Raw genomic sequence first — 12,486 nt, forward strand, 5'->3', positions numbered from 1 at the left:
TGCCACTCAAATGATGCCCAACCACCAAAAACTTTGCTTTTTCTTAACTTGTTTTTTTGCTCATCTGTGAGCCTTCAATTGCTCCCTCACTTAACTAAATTATTACACTAATGTCTGAGTACTTTGTGAGAGTTCCAATTGGCCAATTTTTTTTTTTAAAAAAATTCTGTCTCAATTCACAATTCTTTTATGTTTATTTCATGTCATGTCTAGAAGACTTATATCTTCCCTTTGTTATGTTACCACAATGGCCTCATAGCCATTTTATTATTCAAAATGACCTTAAGCTATCAAATCACTAATTAATATAATAAACTAATTAGCTAAAAAAAAAGTTAACATTAATATTACTCAACAATATGTGGGAAGTCCAGAGTTCAAATATCTCCTCACAAATGATGAATATATAACTTAAACAGTGACTTATCTATTTTGAGGAAAAAACTTCCTTCAAACCAATAATTTTTTAATATCTATTGAATTTTAAAAATATATATATTAAATTTATAGTTTTTTTTAAATTATGAACAAACCAAGAGTATGATTGAACTTCTCAACAATTGAGTAGAGATCGAAATGAATGAAGTACTAACCATCTGTTGTAGGGTAGCTGAATTTGTAACTTTAATAATAATAGTTGTCTATCCAATATTAATTTACTCTTTAACCATAATTTTTTATTTGATATTAAATAATAGTAATTAGTTAATTTAGTTTGAAAATTTAACACATTTAAACTAAATTATGGTTATATATAGAAAACATTTAAAAAATTCAAATAAGTTTTTTGTTTTAAAAAATAAATAAGTTCTGAAAAATAAAAACAAATATATTTAAAAAAATATGCAAGTTAGTTGTCCTTTATAAAAAAAAAAAAAAAAGAATTTGTCAAAACAAACATGTTTTAAAAATTTTAAATCTAATAAATTTTTAATTAAAAAAATGTTGAGATGGAAATAAAAACTCAAAAGTCACCCTTGCAATAAAAAAAAAGTAGTATTTCGTTTTGAGACCATCTCCAACCCACAATCCCAAATTTCTATCCCAAATCCCAAATTTGGTCTTACTACGGGAAATTTTTACTCCAACCATAAATCTCAAATTTTATCCCCAAAAAGGAATATTCTTATAATATTCTTTTCATATATTATTTTCTTATAATAACCACCTTCTTCATCATCAAATCCATTCGGAGTTTATTTCGATAATATAGTGAAGTCTGCAGTGATTTACTAGAATATTAGTTTTAATTTAATTAGTTTTTACATTGTATTAGCTTTTATTAGGGTTATTTTCAATAAAATTTCAACTATTCCTGTTTTATAAATTTATTATATATTAATAATTATCAATTTTAGTTATTAATTAAATAATTATTATTATTGATTATTAATTAATTACACACAAATTAATATTATAAATAGCTACTTATAATTATATTAATGAAATAATAATTTTATATTTTTCATTACAATAATAAAAACAATAAAAAAATAAAAATATAATAAAAAATAAAAAATAATGTGGGACCCCAAATTTGAGGTTGCAATAGTGTGATCCCCAAATTTGGGGTTGCACTATTGCAAAACCCAAATTTGGGGTGGGATTTGGGTGTGGGTTGGAGTACTCTACACCCAAATCCCACCCCAAATTTGGGATTTGGGTGTAAGGTTGGAGATGGTCTCAAAGAATTTTAAATTTCTCCAAACTTATTTGTTTAGTTTTTGTGATTCGTTCATATTTATTGGAGAAATTTTTTTAATTATTTGATGGGACGATAGTTCTAGTCATTTTAGGACCCGTTTGGATCATGGATTGTCTCCTTGGGAGTGGGAATCACATGCACCCATGAATCCTTAGCCCATGTTTGGTAACCAGGAAAGGCATAAATAGTGTCTTTTCATGGTAATGGGACTAATGCATGTGGATGAGTGGCACTCCTTGACAAAATGGGGGGTTTAGCTCTCCTTAGCATGGAAATGGCTATATTACCCCTCTATTTATATTTAATTAATATTTAAAATTAATATAATTAATTAATAAATTTAATTATTACAATTTAAATAAATAATTATTAAAAAAATAATCATATTTAAATTATTTTTTTATAAGTGATTTTTTTATTTTTTTATTAATTAATTATATGTTAATAAAATTTTTTTACTTTAAATAATTAATTATAATAATTTAAATTAAAAAAATTTAAATTGTTATAATATATATATTGATTAACATAATAAATTAATTTAAATATCATTATATTTTTAACTATTATTATTATTATTAATTTTTTTATTATTAATTATTATAATTAAATATATTAATTAAATATGTGAATTAATTATATTAATTTTAATTATTTGATCATATTAAATTAAAATAAATAATTATATTCTAAATATTTAATAATAAATGATGGTAAAATTTTTTTATTATTAAACATAATTCATTATTTTTATACTAAATGATTTTTATTTATACAAAAAGGGTGATAAATATAATTTTGATCATATTTCTCTTACTTTTTCCTATTCCTAACCCTTATTCCCTCAAACCAAACACCTTCATCATTATCCTCCTCTTTCCCCCTATTTTTATTCCCACTCCTCCCTTCTTCTCATTCCCTCCCTTCCCATTCCTATTCCGTAATCTAAACGGGCCCTTAATGTATAAAATGACTCTAAGCTGTTGTGATAAATTTAAAAAGGCAAGAAGGCTAAGTGGGGAGAAAAACAAAGCATAGACATATAACATGGAAGGTTGATGGGATATATAAAAGTGTTTTTGTGGAAGGTGAAGCAGGAATACTTTAAATATTTGTCAAATGCAAAGCACTTCGGCAGTGGGATATATAAAGTTCGGTTGTGTGGAGCAACACTACTCTACATCACTGTTCATTTTTTGTCTACTTTATGCTTTTTGAAGCTGTTCATTAAAACACTGTTTATTTATCTGAAAGTGATATGGTCTTTACATTTTTTTTTAATTTACAAATGTAACAAGGGCTAATTATATTTATCTATTTATTTATATTTATATTATTTTATTTATGAATTGTTTATTTTATTTATTTATGTTCATTAAAACAATATATATATATATATATATATATAGTGTGTGTGCAGATTTTTTTACATATCATATGTCATCATCATACAATAGTAAAAAATTAAACTCGTGACCTAATTTACACATAAGTGATAATAATAATAATAATAAATCAAAAAATCATTGATGTTTCGAATGTTTTTAGATTTGTTAAAAATAAATAAATAAATAATATGTTTTTTGTTTTTTTTAAAATAATGTATAAATCATTTAAAATTATTAGAAATAAGCTAAATATAAATATTAAAAATAGGACAAAAAAATAATTATGTGCAATGCAAAAGAGTACGGGTTGTACAAAACCATTAGAGATGTTAAATAACTCTACCGAGACAGGAGATCGAGGTGAGAAGCATAACATGGTTTTTAAAAGATTACAGTCAAAGGAGATCATCTATCCATGGTCTTTGTCAATTTTGAGTGTCAATAGTTTTTTAATAAGTTCATAATTAAAGAAATGCTTTCACTTTATAAAAATCAAAAAGTTCGTAATTAAAGAAAATTACTAAAATCTCTCAACATAAGACTAGTTTAATACCAGTATTTGTCGATAAGATTTCTACCGACGTCCTCATATCAACAGTTGGTATGCACATCATCAGTTATTATTGTGAATAGACCTGTTTATGGACCGGGCTGGGCCTAATTCAGGTTGGGCTGAGTCCATAGTTATAATTTTATCCAAGCTCAAGCCTGCCGGAAAATATGGGTCTTAACTCTTGTCAAGACTCACCCAAATTTAATTACCTTTAATCAAGGTCCGTCCAAACCCGCCCAAATAAGTTTTTCATCAAGTAATAAATTAGTTATAAAAAAATTAATAATAATATTATTCTGTGAACATGATCAAATATTATTCTACAAAACACTTTAAAATTAAAATACTAAATACACATCTTTGTCTAATCACAACAACTAAAATTTAAACCCTTATAGTCAATATCAATCAACAATAAATATATATTATACAAATATATTAAAAACTAATTGAATAAATATATATTATACAAATATATTAAAAACTAATTAATAAAATAATCAATGACAATTCAAACCATTATATATATATATATATAAAAAAAAAAGTATATACAAAATTAATTAATAAATATATTTTATAATTCATACCGGACCGAGCCTATGTTTTTAACAATAAAAACAAAGCCTCAGCGTTTCTAAAATAAACTTATTTTTTTATTCAAAACCCTGTCATCAGACCTTGTATATTTATTCAAGTCCTCCCAATTTTTGAAAGGATAACCCGACCCTCAGACAGATCTAATTGTTAACAGTGTTCATCAACAGTGCAAGTGTCCCCCGTGTGAGGAATTTTTTTTTTTTAAACCAACTAACCAACCAATCCATCCTCTTAGAACCGAGTACAATCCATAGCACTATTTTTTTATTACTGTTGCATGCCCTCTCTCTCTTTTATTTTCTCTCTTTCATTTTTCTTGTCCGTGGACCCTGCACAAGTTCGTAAATAACGTATTATCATATATTATTGAATGTTTCGGTTGTAATAAAAAAAACTTTTAAGTCAAATGGACGAATCTTTTAGATTTACAAAGATCCTGTATATGTTTTTTTATTGCTTTCCATGCCTTCAAACTTACAGTCGTTGTGGATGCTGGCTCAGCTCACTTTTTTTTCACCTTGTGTTTTAAGGAAGTTAAATCATAATTAAAAATAAATAAATAAATAATATGATGATGATAGTCACCTCTCTGTTTTTTCATTGCTTTTATTATTTGTACTGTTATGCACTTTAATATCACTAATTTTATTTAATTATTTGTTTGTTTGTGTATCCTATTCTTAGCTATTTTTAAGCCCTTGATTTATTTATTTTTATCATAAATATAATGTACACGTTTTAAATCTCTTAGATATGACTAGAGGATCAATAATATATTCTTTTAATTAGATATACAATTTAAATAGTGTACGCTATGTATATGTATATTTGCCAACTGATGAATTGAAATAAGAGAGTTGGTCCAAAAGAAATCAAGTTCTTAGGTGAAATAAAATAAAGTAATGCCCAAACTTGCCTCCTTGATTGAAGGCCAAGAATTCATTCATATCTATGTTGAACTGGCTTATTCAAATTTTTTTTTTTTATTTAAAAAAACAAATCATATAAGGTAATTTTTTTTTATAAAATATCTTATATTTATAAGTACATTCTTTTTTAATATACTTAAGCAAAAGTTGTTTTTGATGATGTTATATTTTTTTTTTATAACAAGAACAAACCACCACACACCTACACATGCATCATACTCTCCTGTATAGAAGTTATACTTCTCAGTTATTATAGCGATGATATTTATAAAACTTAATTCTATAACCATGCCCAATCTTTCTATAATATACTCTTATTTTTAATATTCTTATTTAAAAAATACAAAAATAATAATAATAATTATAATAATAATAATAATAATAATAATAATCTCATAGAAAATTTGTTTTATGCATTTTTTAAATATAATATAATATTCACAATAATTTCGTTATTTATTTGAGGGCTCCATCATGGTCTGTCAAATGGTTATGAAACATTACTCAAAACTCCCTTCTCCTCTAAACATATTGATTTCTTAGAATTCGAAAGTGTTTTGTGAGCCATCCCAAGCTATAATAAAGCAAATTGTTTTTTTTTTTTAAAATGAACAAGTAACATGTCAGACTAAGCACATTATTAAAAATTGATTTTTTAGTTTTTATACATTTATTAAACAGTGGTAATAATTAGACTATAAACCCACTCTTACATCTGAGATTTTTTTTTTTACAATATTGCGTCTAATGTGTTTCAAACTCTAAAAAATAAAAATCTTTCATAACACATTTTTTGCAATGAAATCAACTAAGCAAGACCAAAAACATATTTTAGCATGCAATGTTTTTTTCAATTAAATAAAAATTAATGAGAAATACAAATTTAGATAGTGTCATCCTTATCATCTAAACCGACATTGAGGGAACAACAACTGAACACTCCCACAAACCCCAATTGCTTCCACATTAAATTGTCCGACCGAAAGGTTGTGATGAAATTAATAGCAATGCTTCAAGAAAAGCCCATCCAGTGGTTCCCACAAACCAAATGCCCTTTGTGCATTTAAGTGCTCGTTATATATCTCAAAATTTAGTAAAAAAACAATCACACAAATATTAATTAAAAAAATACTTCCTTGGTCCCATTATTTTACACAAGTAAGAAATTAATTAGAATTAAAAATTTTATAAATATTTAACTTATTTTTTCTGTTTTATTCGTTTCTCTCAATTAATGAGATTGTGTATTTAAAGTTAAAGTGGTGAGAAATAATCCATTTAAATACTTATAGTTGTAAGAAATAATACATTTAAATAGATTAATAAAATTTATATTAAATATGTGGGCAAATAATTCAAGATATAAAATTTTTTTAAAAATGAAAACATACAATTAAAAAAAATAATAAAAATAAATATAGTTTAATAGTCTCATTTACTTAATAAATTACAGTCAAAATGAGATCACTTGCTAATAGCCTCTTGACCTATTGGCACTAAATCCCATGTGTAGAGTGTTTGTTTCAAAGATGACAGCTCACACAAGATAAAAATATAAGTATATTGAAATATTAATTCCACAATTGTGCTATGTCCCTAACTTCCATTAAATAGTGTCTTTGTCGTCTATCTTAAAAAAAAAAAAAATGTATCACTTTCTATGTCAAGGAAGCACTCAAGGCCCAAGAATCACAAACCCTCTTATTCCTAAAATTAGGGAATAGAATAACTTATTCTTTTTTTTTTTTTCTTATTCTTTCCTTATTGTTGTTGTCAAGCATTATCTAAATAAATCACAGTAGTTTAATTTTAGTGGCGCAATATTAAAATTTTCTTTTGTAAACTCTGGACAAGAGCTCTTGTCATTCATGATAAGAGAGAAGAAAATAATGACATTGGAGTGCTTCAGATGTCCATTAACAGACAAGCAATGTCATTGTCAATTCAGTTGACCATGAGAGAAATGGATTTAGAGAAAGGAAGAATGAATAATTACCTCAATGAGGTTTTATCTAAAATAAAACATATATATAAGTACTGAGCAAGAAGGATGATTTCTTAATAAAGAAAAACATCAATACCAGGCTGTTTGTTGCTATCTCAGCCATGTATTTTTGGAGAGGATTTTTTTTCTTTGTGAACTCATCCCTGACCACAATTTGTTGCACCTTTAGATTATGATCTGCTTCCCAATTCCCATGTTGTTGTTTTTAACTGATTGAGCTGTGTGTGGCTTCTGTATCAACTTTTTGCTCTTTGCATGGGACCATTAGATCTTTAATTTGTGGATCACAACACACCCCTCCAACATGTATCTTATATAATCAATTATTTATAGAGAGCGCGTGCTCTAAGGACGTCCTTAGACGTCCTATGGTGTCTTTAGATGTAAATTCTTTTTGTATTCGCTAGCTACCATCATTTTGTACACAATAACAAATAGTATTAAGCAGTATTTGAATAATAATCATATATACACAATAAATAATAGTAATTTTACACAGTTCTTTATGCAGTAATCGTTAGATGATGATCTAACGGCTATCATCAAATATTTTTAGAGAGCAATAACTTTAAAAACTACGTAGTTGATGTTTAACATTATATATATGCATATATATTATTTTAATTGATTTCAGAATAAAATTGATTTGAGTTTATATTCAAAACAACTATTGTATTATCTAATTTTATAATTAAATTTTTTTGGTTAATCTTAGTTATTTTGGATATTAATTAAAGGATTATATATAAACCAATTTCAACTATCTCAATTTATAGTTTTTGTGAGTACTTTTATTTATAGAGGGAAGAACACCATAGACTGAAAGTGCTACTATGTTCTTTAAAATTATGATTAGTCTATTGTAGTCTTCAAAGATAAGATTAGACATTTAATATTCTACTATAATCGAGATTTATATCATGCTTTTATTTTTTATTTATATATTAAAAATTGTTTGTGTAAATATCTCATATGTATATATATAAGTAAACAATAAATATGTGTATAGTACATTAACAACTAAAAAAACATAATTAACACAAAAATCTTCAATTAGATCAAAGGTTTTATATCTTTTGTTTCTTTTTTGGTAGTTGCAATTGATTAATACTGTCTATAGTGGTTAAGCAAGTATGTTGACTTAGAGAAATAATAATATTAATAAAATAATTGAGAAATTTAAAAAAATGAGGAGTTGTGCCTGTATATACATGATATATATAAATGTTGCTAATAAAATTAACCAATTTACATGGTTCTATTATATATTTTTTTTAAAAAAACTACTTACACAAGTTTTCCTTAATTAGTTCAAAATTTTCATATCTTTTCTTTCTTTTTTTGTTGGTTGCAATTGATTAATGCTTCCTCTAGCTGTTACGCAAGTATGTTGACTTAGGGAATATATATATATATCATAAAATTAAATAATTGAAAAAAAAATAAAAAATGACTAGCTGTTTATATATTATATACAAATTTTGTTAAAAGATGAAAGTGTTTTTTTTTTAACAAAGTCGACAAGCGAAAAACAAAAGTAAGCGGTTATGGTGGTGCACTAACATTATAATAGCTTAACTGACTTGCTGAAGATAACCCCCCATGCAATCCGACGAAAGTTTCTATTACAAACAATGTCATGCAACATTTAATTTTTCTCAAAAAAATATATAAGTACAGAAGTGCATAAATTTTTAGATGTAATATATAAGACGAGTTAACACGTAAAGCAATTATGACCTATTATGTGTGTCTAAGATAATATACCATGGACCATAAATCCCATAATGGTAAATGCTTTTCTATACAATATTGAAGAGATGGAGAATAAATTTCTCCCACAAAGAACCCACACTGAGATCTAATATATAATGAATTACCCTAAAGTAAGGACCGAGTCTAAAGTATTTGTATTTGCTCACTGTTGAGGTGAGAATCCCGTGGACCATCAAATGTTTCTCAAATGAATTGTTTTTAAAGCGAATTAATTTTTTTCTTAATTTAATCATCATTATGTAAGAACTAATTAACAACATAAACATGACTTTTACTCCAAGATTTAAGTTAATAAAAAAAAAGTAAAGTATTAGTTAGATTAATTAAACTTTAATTTTCTTCAATAAACTCTACAAAGGGAGCACGTGGCAGTTGAGTTCCTATTTGATGGTTAGGATTCATCCCCACTTGTCGGTAACAGCTGCGGACGGCTGAGATACGATGGCTTAGAAGATTCTTATTGGATGAAGGGGGCACGTGAGTCGCAGCTGAGCATGGCTTAAGGTCAAGTGTGGCTTGAGGTCGGCTCACTTTTCACTGTTATTGCCCTTTTTGACGTGGGGCCCATTGTTCAAGCTCCCAAAGTCTGATGTGGCAGCGAGGTTCGTGTCTGGTGGGAAGGGTAACCGGTTATAGGCGATCAAATAAAAAAAAAACAGGAAAGTATTGAAACATCCCTCCCAAATTTTCACTTTCCCTCTAACTCCCTGTAAGGTTTCCACTTCCTTTTTAGTCCCTCCTTTATGGGCCTTTTTTCTTTCAGCCCTTATTCCCCAAACGGAGTTAATAAAGGTGTTAAATGGCTATGGAAGTTACCATAATGTCCTTCTTGTATGGAGAAACTTCCTAGGTGCGTGAAATGATGAGTATGCCATTGAAAATCTTGGTAACCACGCACGGTTGGACGGTTGGATTTGTGAGGTGTTGGGATTCGCAGAGCGGCATCTTTTCTCTAATAGTGGTGTTTGTTCGTCTTCTATACATTGTGGGCAAGCCGGTGTAGAACCCTTTCCCAGCAATCGTCTTCCTCGCGAGCGCCGTCTTTCGTCTTCTTTGAATCTCTTGTTCTCCCGTTAACGACTGGCCACTGAAGAAGTTTGTTAAAAGAAATCGCAACCAAAAGGTGCGAAAACATGCCTTCAAGAAGGTGGATGATAGTGATATGCGTGGTGTTTAGATGTTGTAACATTGCTTCGTTTGTGTGTGAAATAAGACATTATTATGATGATGTGTATATACTTGAGATTGTCATTTAGTTTGTGCATCGTATTGTGTAATATTTGAGTTCATGTGTAACATGAGGTGTTCCTGTGTACAATACCTTCTTCGTGTGTAAAATAAGTATGCTCGTATTTAAGATATTGATTTTTTTTTGTTTTATTTCCACAACAGACGATCTCGACAAAGTTTGTAAATGCACAGTGTTACCTAGCTCTTGTTTTAGAACTGATCTCCATATTAAGGAAGGATATGAATAGGCGGCAGTGGGAGATACTCCGAGGCAATCCTTTTGCCCATTTCATGGATGTCGCACCCATCATCCAGGAGAGAGGGGTGATTGACGCGCTACTACAGGTGTATGACGATCGCACCCATCGCTTTGAGATAGGAGAGAGCATGCTCTCATTCAAGCCAGAAGACGTAACCCTCATTCTCAGTCTCCGTTGCGGAGGGGATATTGTATCGTTCAAACACGAGAAGATCCAATGCGAGTTTGAGGAGTCATTCATTAGTAAAATGCATAATCATCACCGTGACGCAATTAAAGACAACCTATGCTTGCTCGTACGAAGAAAAGGCGGTGACAAGGAGACATTTGTAAAGCTTCTGGTCGTCTATTTCATGGCTGCCATCTTCTTCCCCAGCACTTCTCTTAACGCGCTAACATTTGTTGGCAGGTACGCTAATGATCTTCCCTCACTTGGGCGTTATGCTTGGGCCCATGCCCTTCACTGGTGGCTGATGGTCAAACTCCCTACAACGACCGAACGTGTACAGATGCGGTGCAAAGGAAACTACACCACCGATGGTTACTTGAAAGGGTTCACCGTCGCCCTCATCATTTGGTTCTACGAGGTAACTGGCACTGTGAAAAAATAGTGGCTGGGAAGGACACCCAGCATAATGTGTTATGGGGAAACCAATTACATCAAGGAGAGTTTAATCGGTCCTCTGTTGAAGTCGCTTAAAGGAAGAGAAGTAAGTTTGTGTCAAACTCTAGCAAAAATATGTAACTTATGTTATTTTCTATGTATTAAATTGTTTAATTGTGTATAATATTATTGTCATATGTATAATACATTTTACATGTCTAATAATATATCTTCCTATGCATAACAGAGGCTACCTGTGTAACAAAACATATTCATGTGTAAATTATATAGTTCATGTGTATAATAAGCCTTATGTGTTTAAATTAATAAAGTTCATGTGTATAATGTTACAGTTCTACGAACTTGTTCCAGCCAACGATGAGGAGACTGAACTCATTGGCGTTAGAAGGCGGGAAACTAGAAAGCAAGGTTACGAGAGGTCGTCTGAACTGGTCGAGCGAAAGAGAAGGGCCGGACGCCGCTCCTCGACAACGAGGCCTGTAAAAAGGAAACATGCCTCCCCTAAGCTATCCTCAGCAAAACCAAGCGGACAGCAGGCAAGGAAGTGACCTAGGGGGGACTCTTCCCCTTACGACTCATCAAAATTCTCTTGCCGCCAATTAGAGGGAGACGGTGATGATGTACGCAACCTCTTGCAGCTGGTATTAGAGGAAGTTCGTGATATGCATGCGCATTTGGATGAGCGCGACGCGAATGATGAAAGACGGTGGAGGGCCGTATCAAGGTCACCACTGTCGGATAGTAACATACAGTGGGAACCAACGGTTCGTTCTCTTCCTTTTTCTTCAGGTAGGAGATTCAAGCGGGTAGCCCGGGGTTTTAGGGGCCGGTCTGGCCTGACTTGGGAAAGGGATGCTTCAGAAACGGCCCCCTGACACTCCTGATGTAGATGATACCCGAGAACCCCCAGCACCATCCACTATTGCAGAGCCTGCACCTTCTCATGTTGCGGAGGATGTACTTGTAAATAAAAATACCAACCTTGATGTCCCAACGCCTTTCCCCATTGCTAAACCAGCGCCTGCTGCCGGACCTGCCCCTGTGACAGAGCATGCGCCTGTTGCAACGACTTCAACCGGTGAAAGTAGTAAAGTTGACGCACCGCGAAGGTGAGTAAGTCGCAGCACGGCTGAGGCAGATATATCTTAGGTTGTCCCACCCAAATAATCATCGAAGAAGGTTCCACCAAAGAAAGCTCCAGTCAGGGCCCCTAAGAAGGTTCCACCTAAGAAAGCTGTTCAAAAGGGAACACGAAGCACAAGGACACATGCTCCGAAAAACCAACCACCTATGCGAGCCCCGCCGAGGAAAATGTTCCCACTTGACTTCAGTTCAACTGACACAACAGATATCGACGAAGCAGCCTTAGGAGAAGTGGCAGCACTTGTCGAATCCCTAACTGGCATGAAGAATACA

Source organism: Dioscorea cayenensis, chromosome 7 (genome assembly GCF_009730915.1).
Source record: "Dioscorea cayenensis subsp. rotundata cultivar TDr96_F1 chromosome 7, TDr96_F1_v2_PseudoChromosome.rev07_lg8_w22 25.fasta, whole genome shotgun sequence".
Taxonomy (NCBI): Eukaryota; Viridiplantae; Streptophyta; class Magnoliopsida; order Dioscoreales; family Dioscoreaceae; genus Dioscorea; species Dioscorea cayenensis.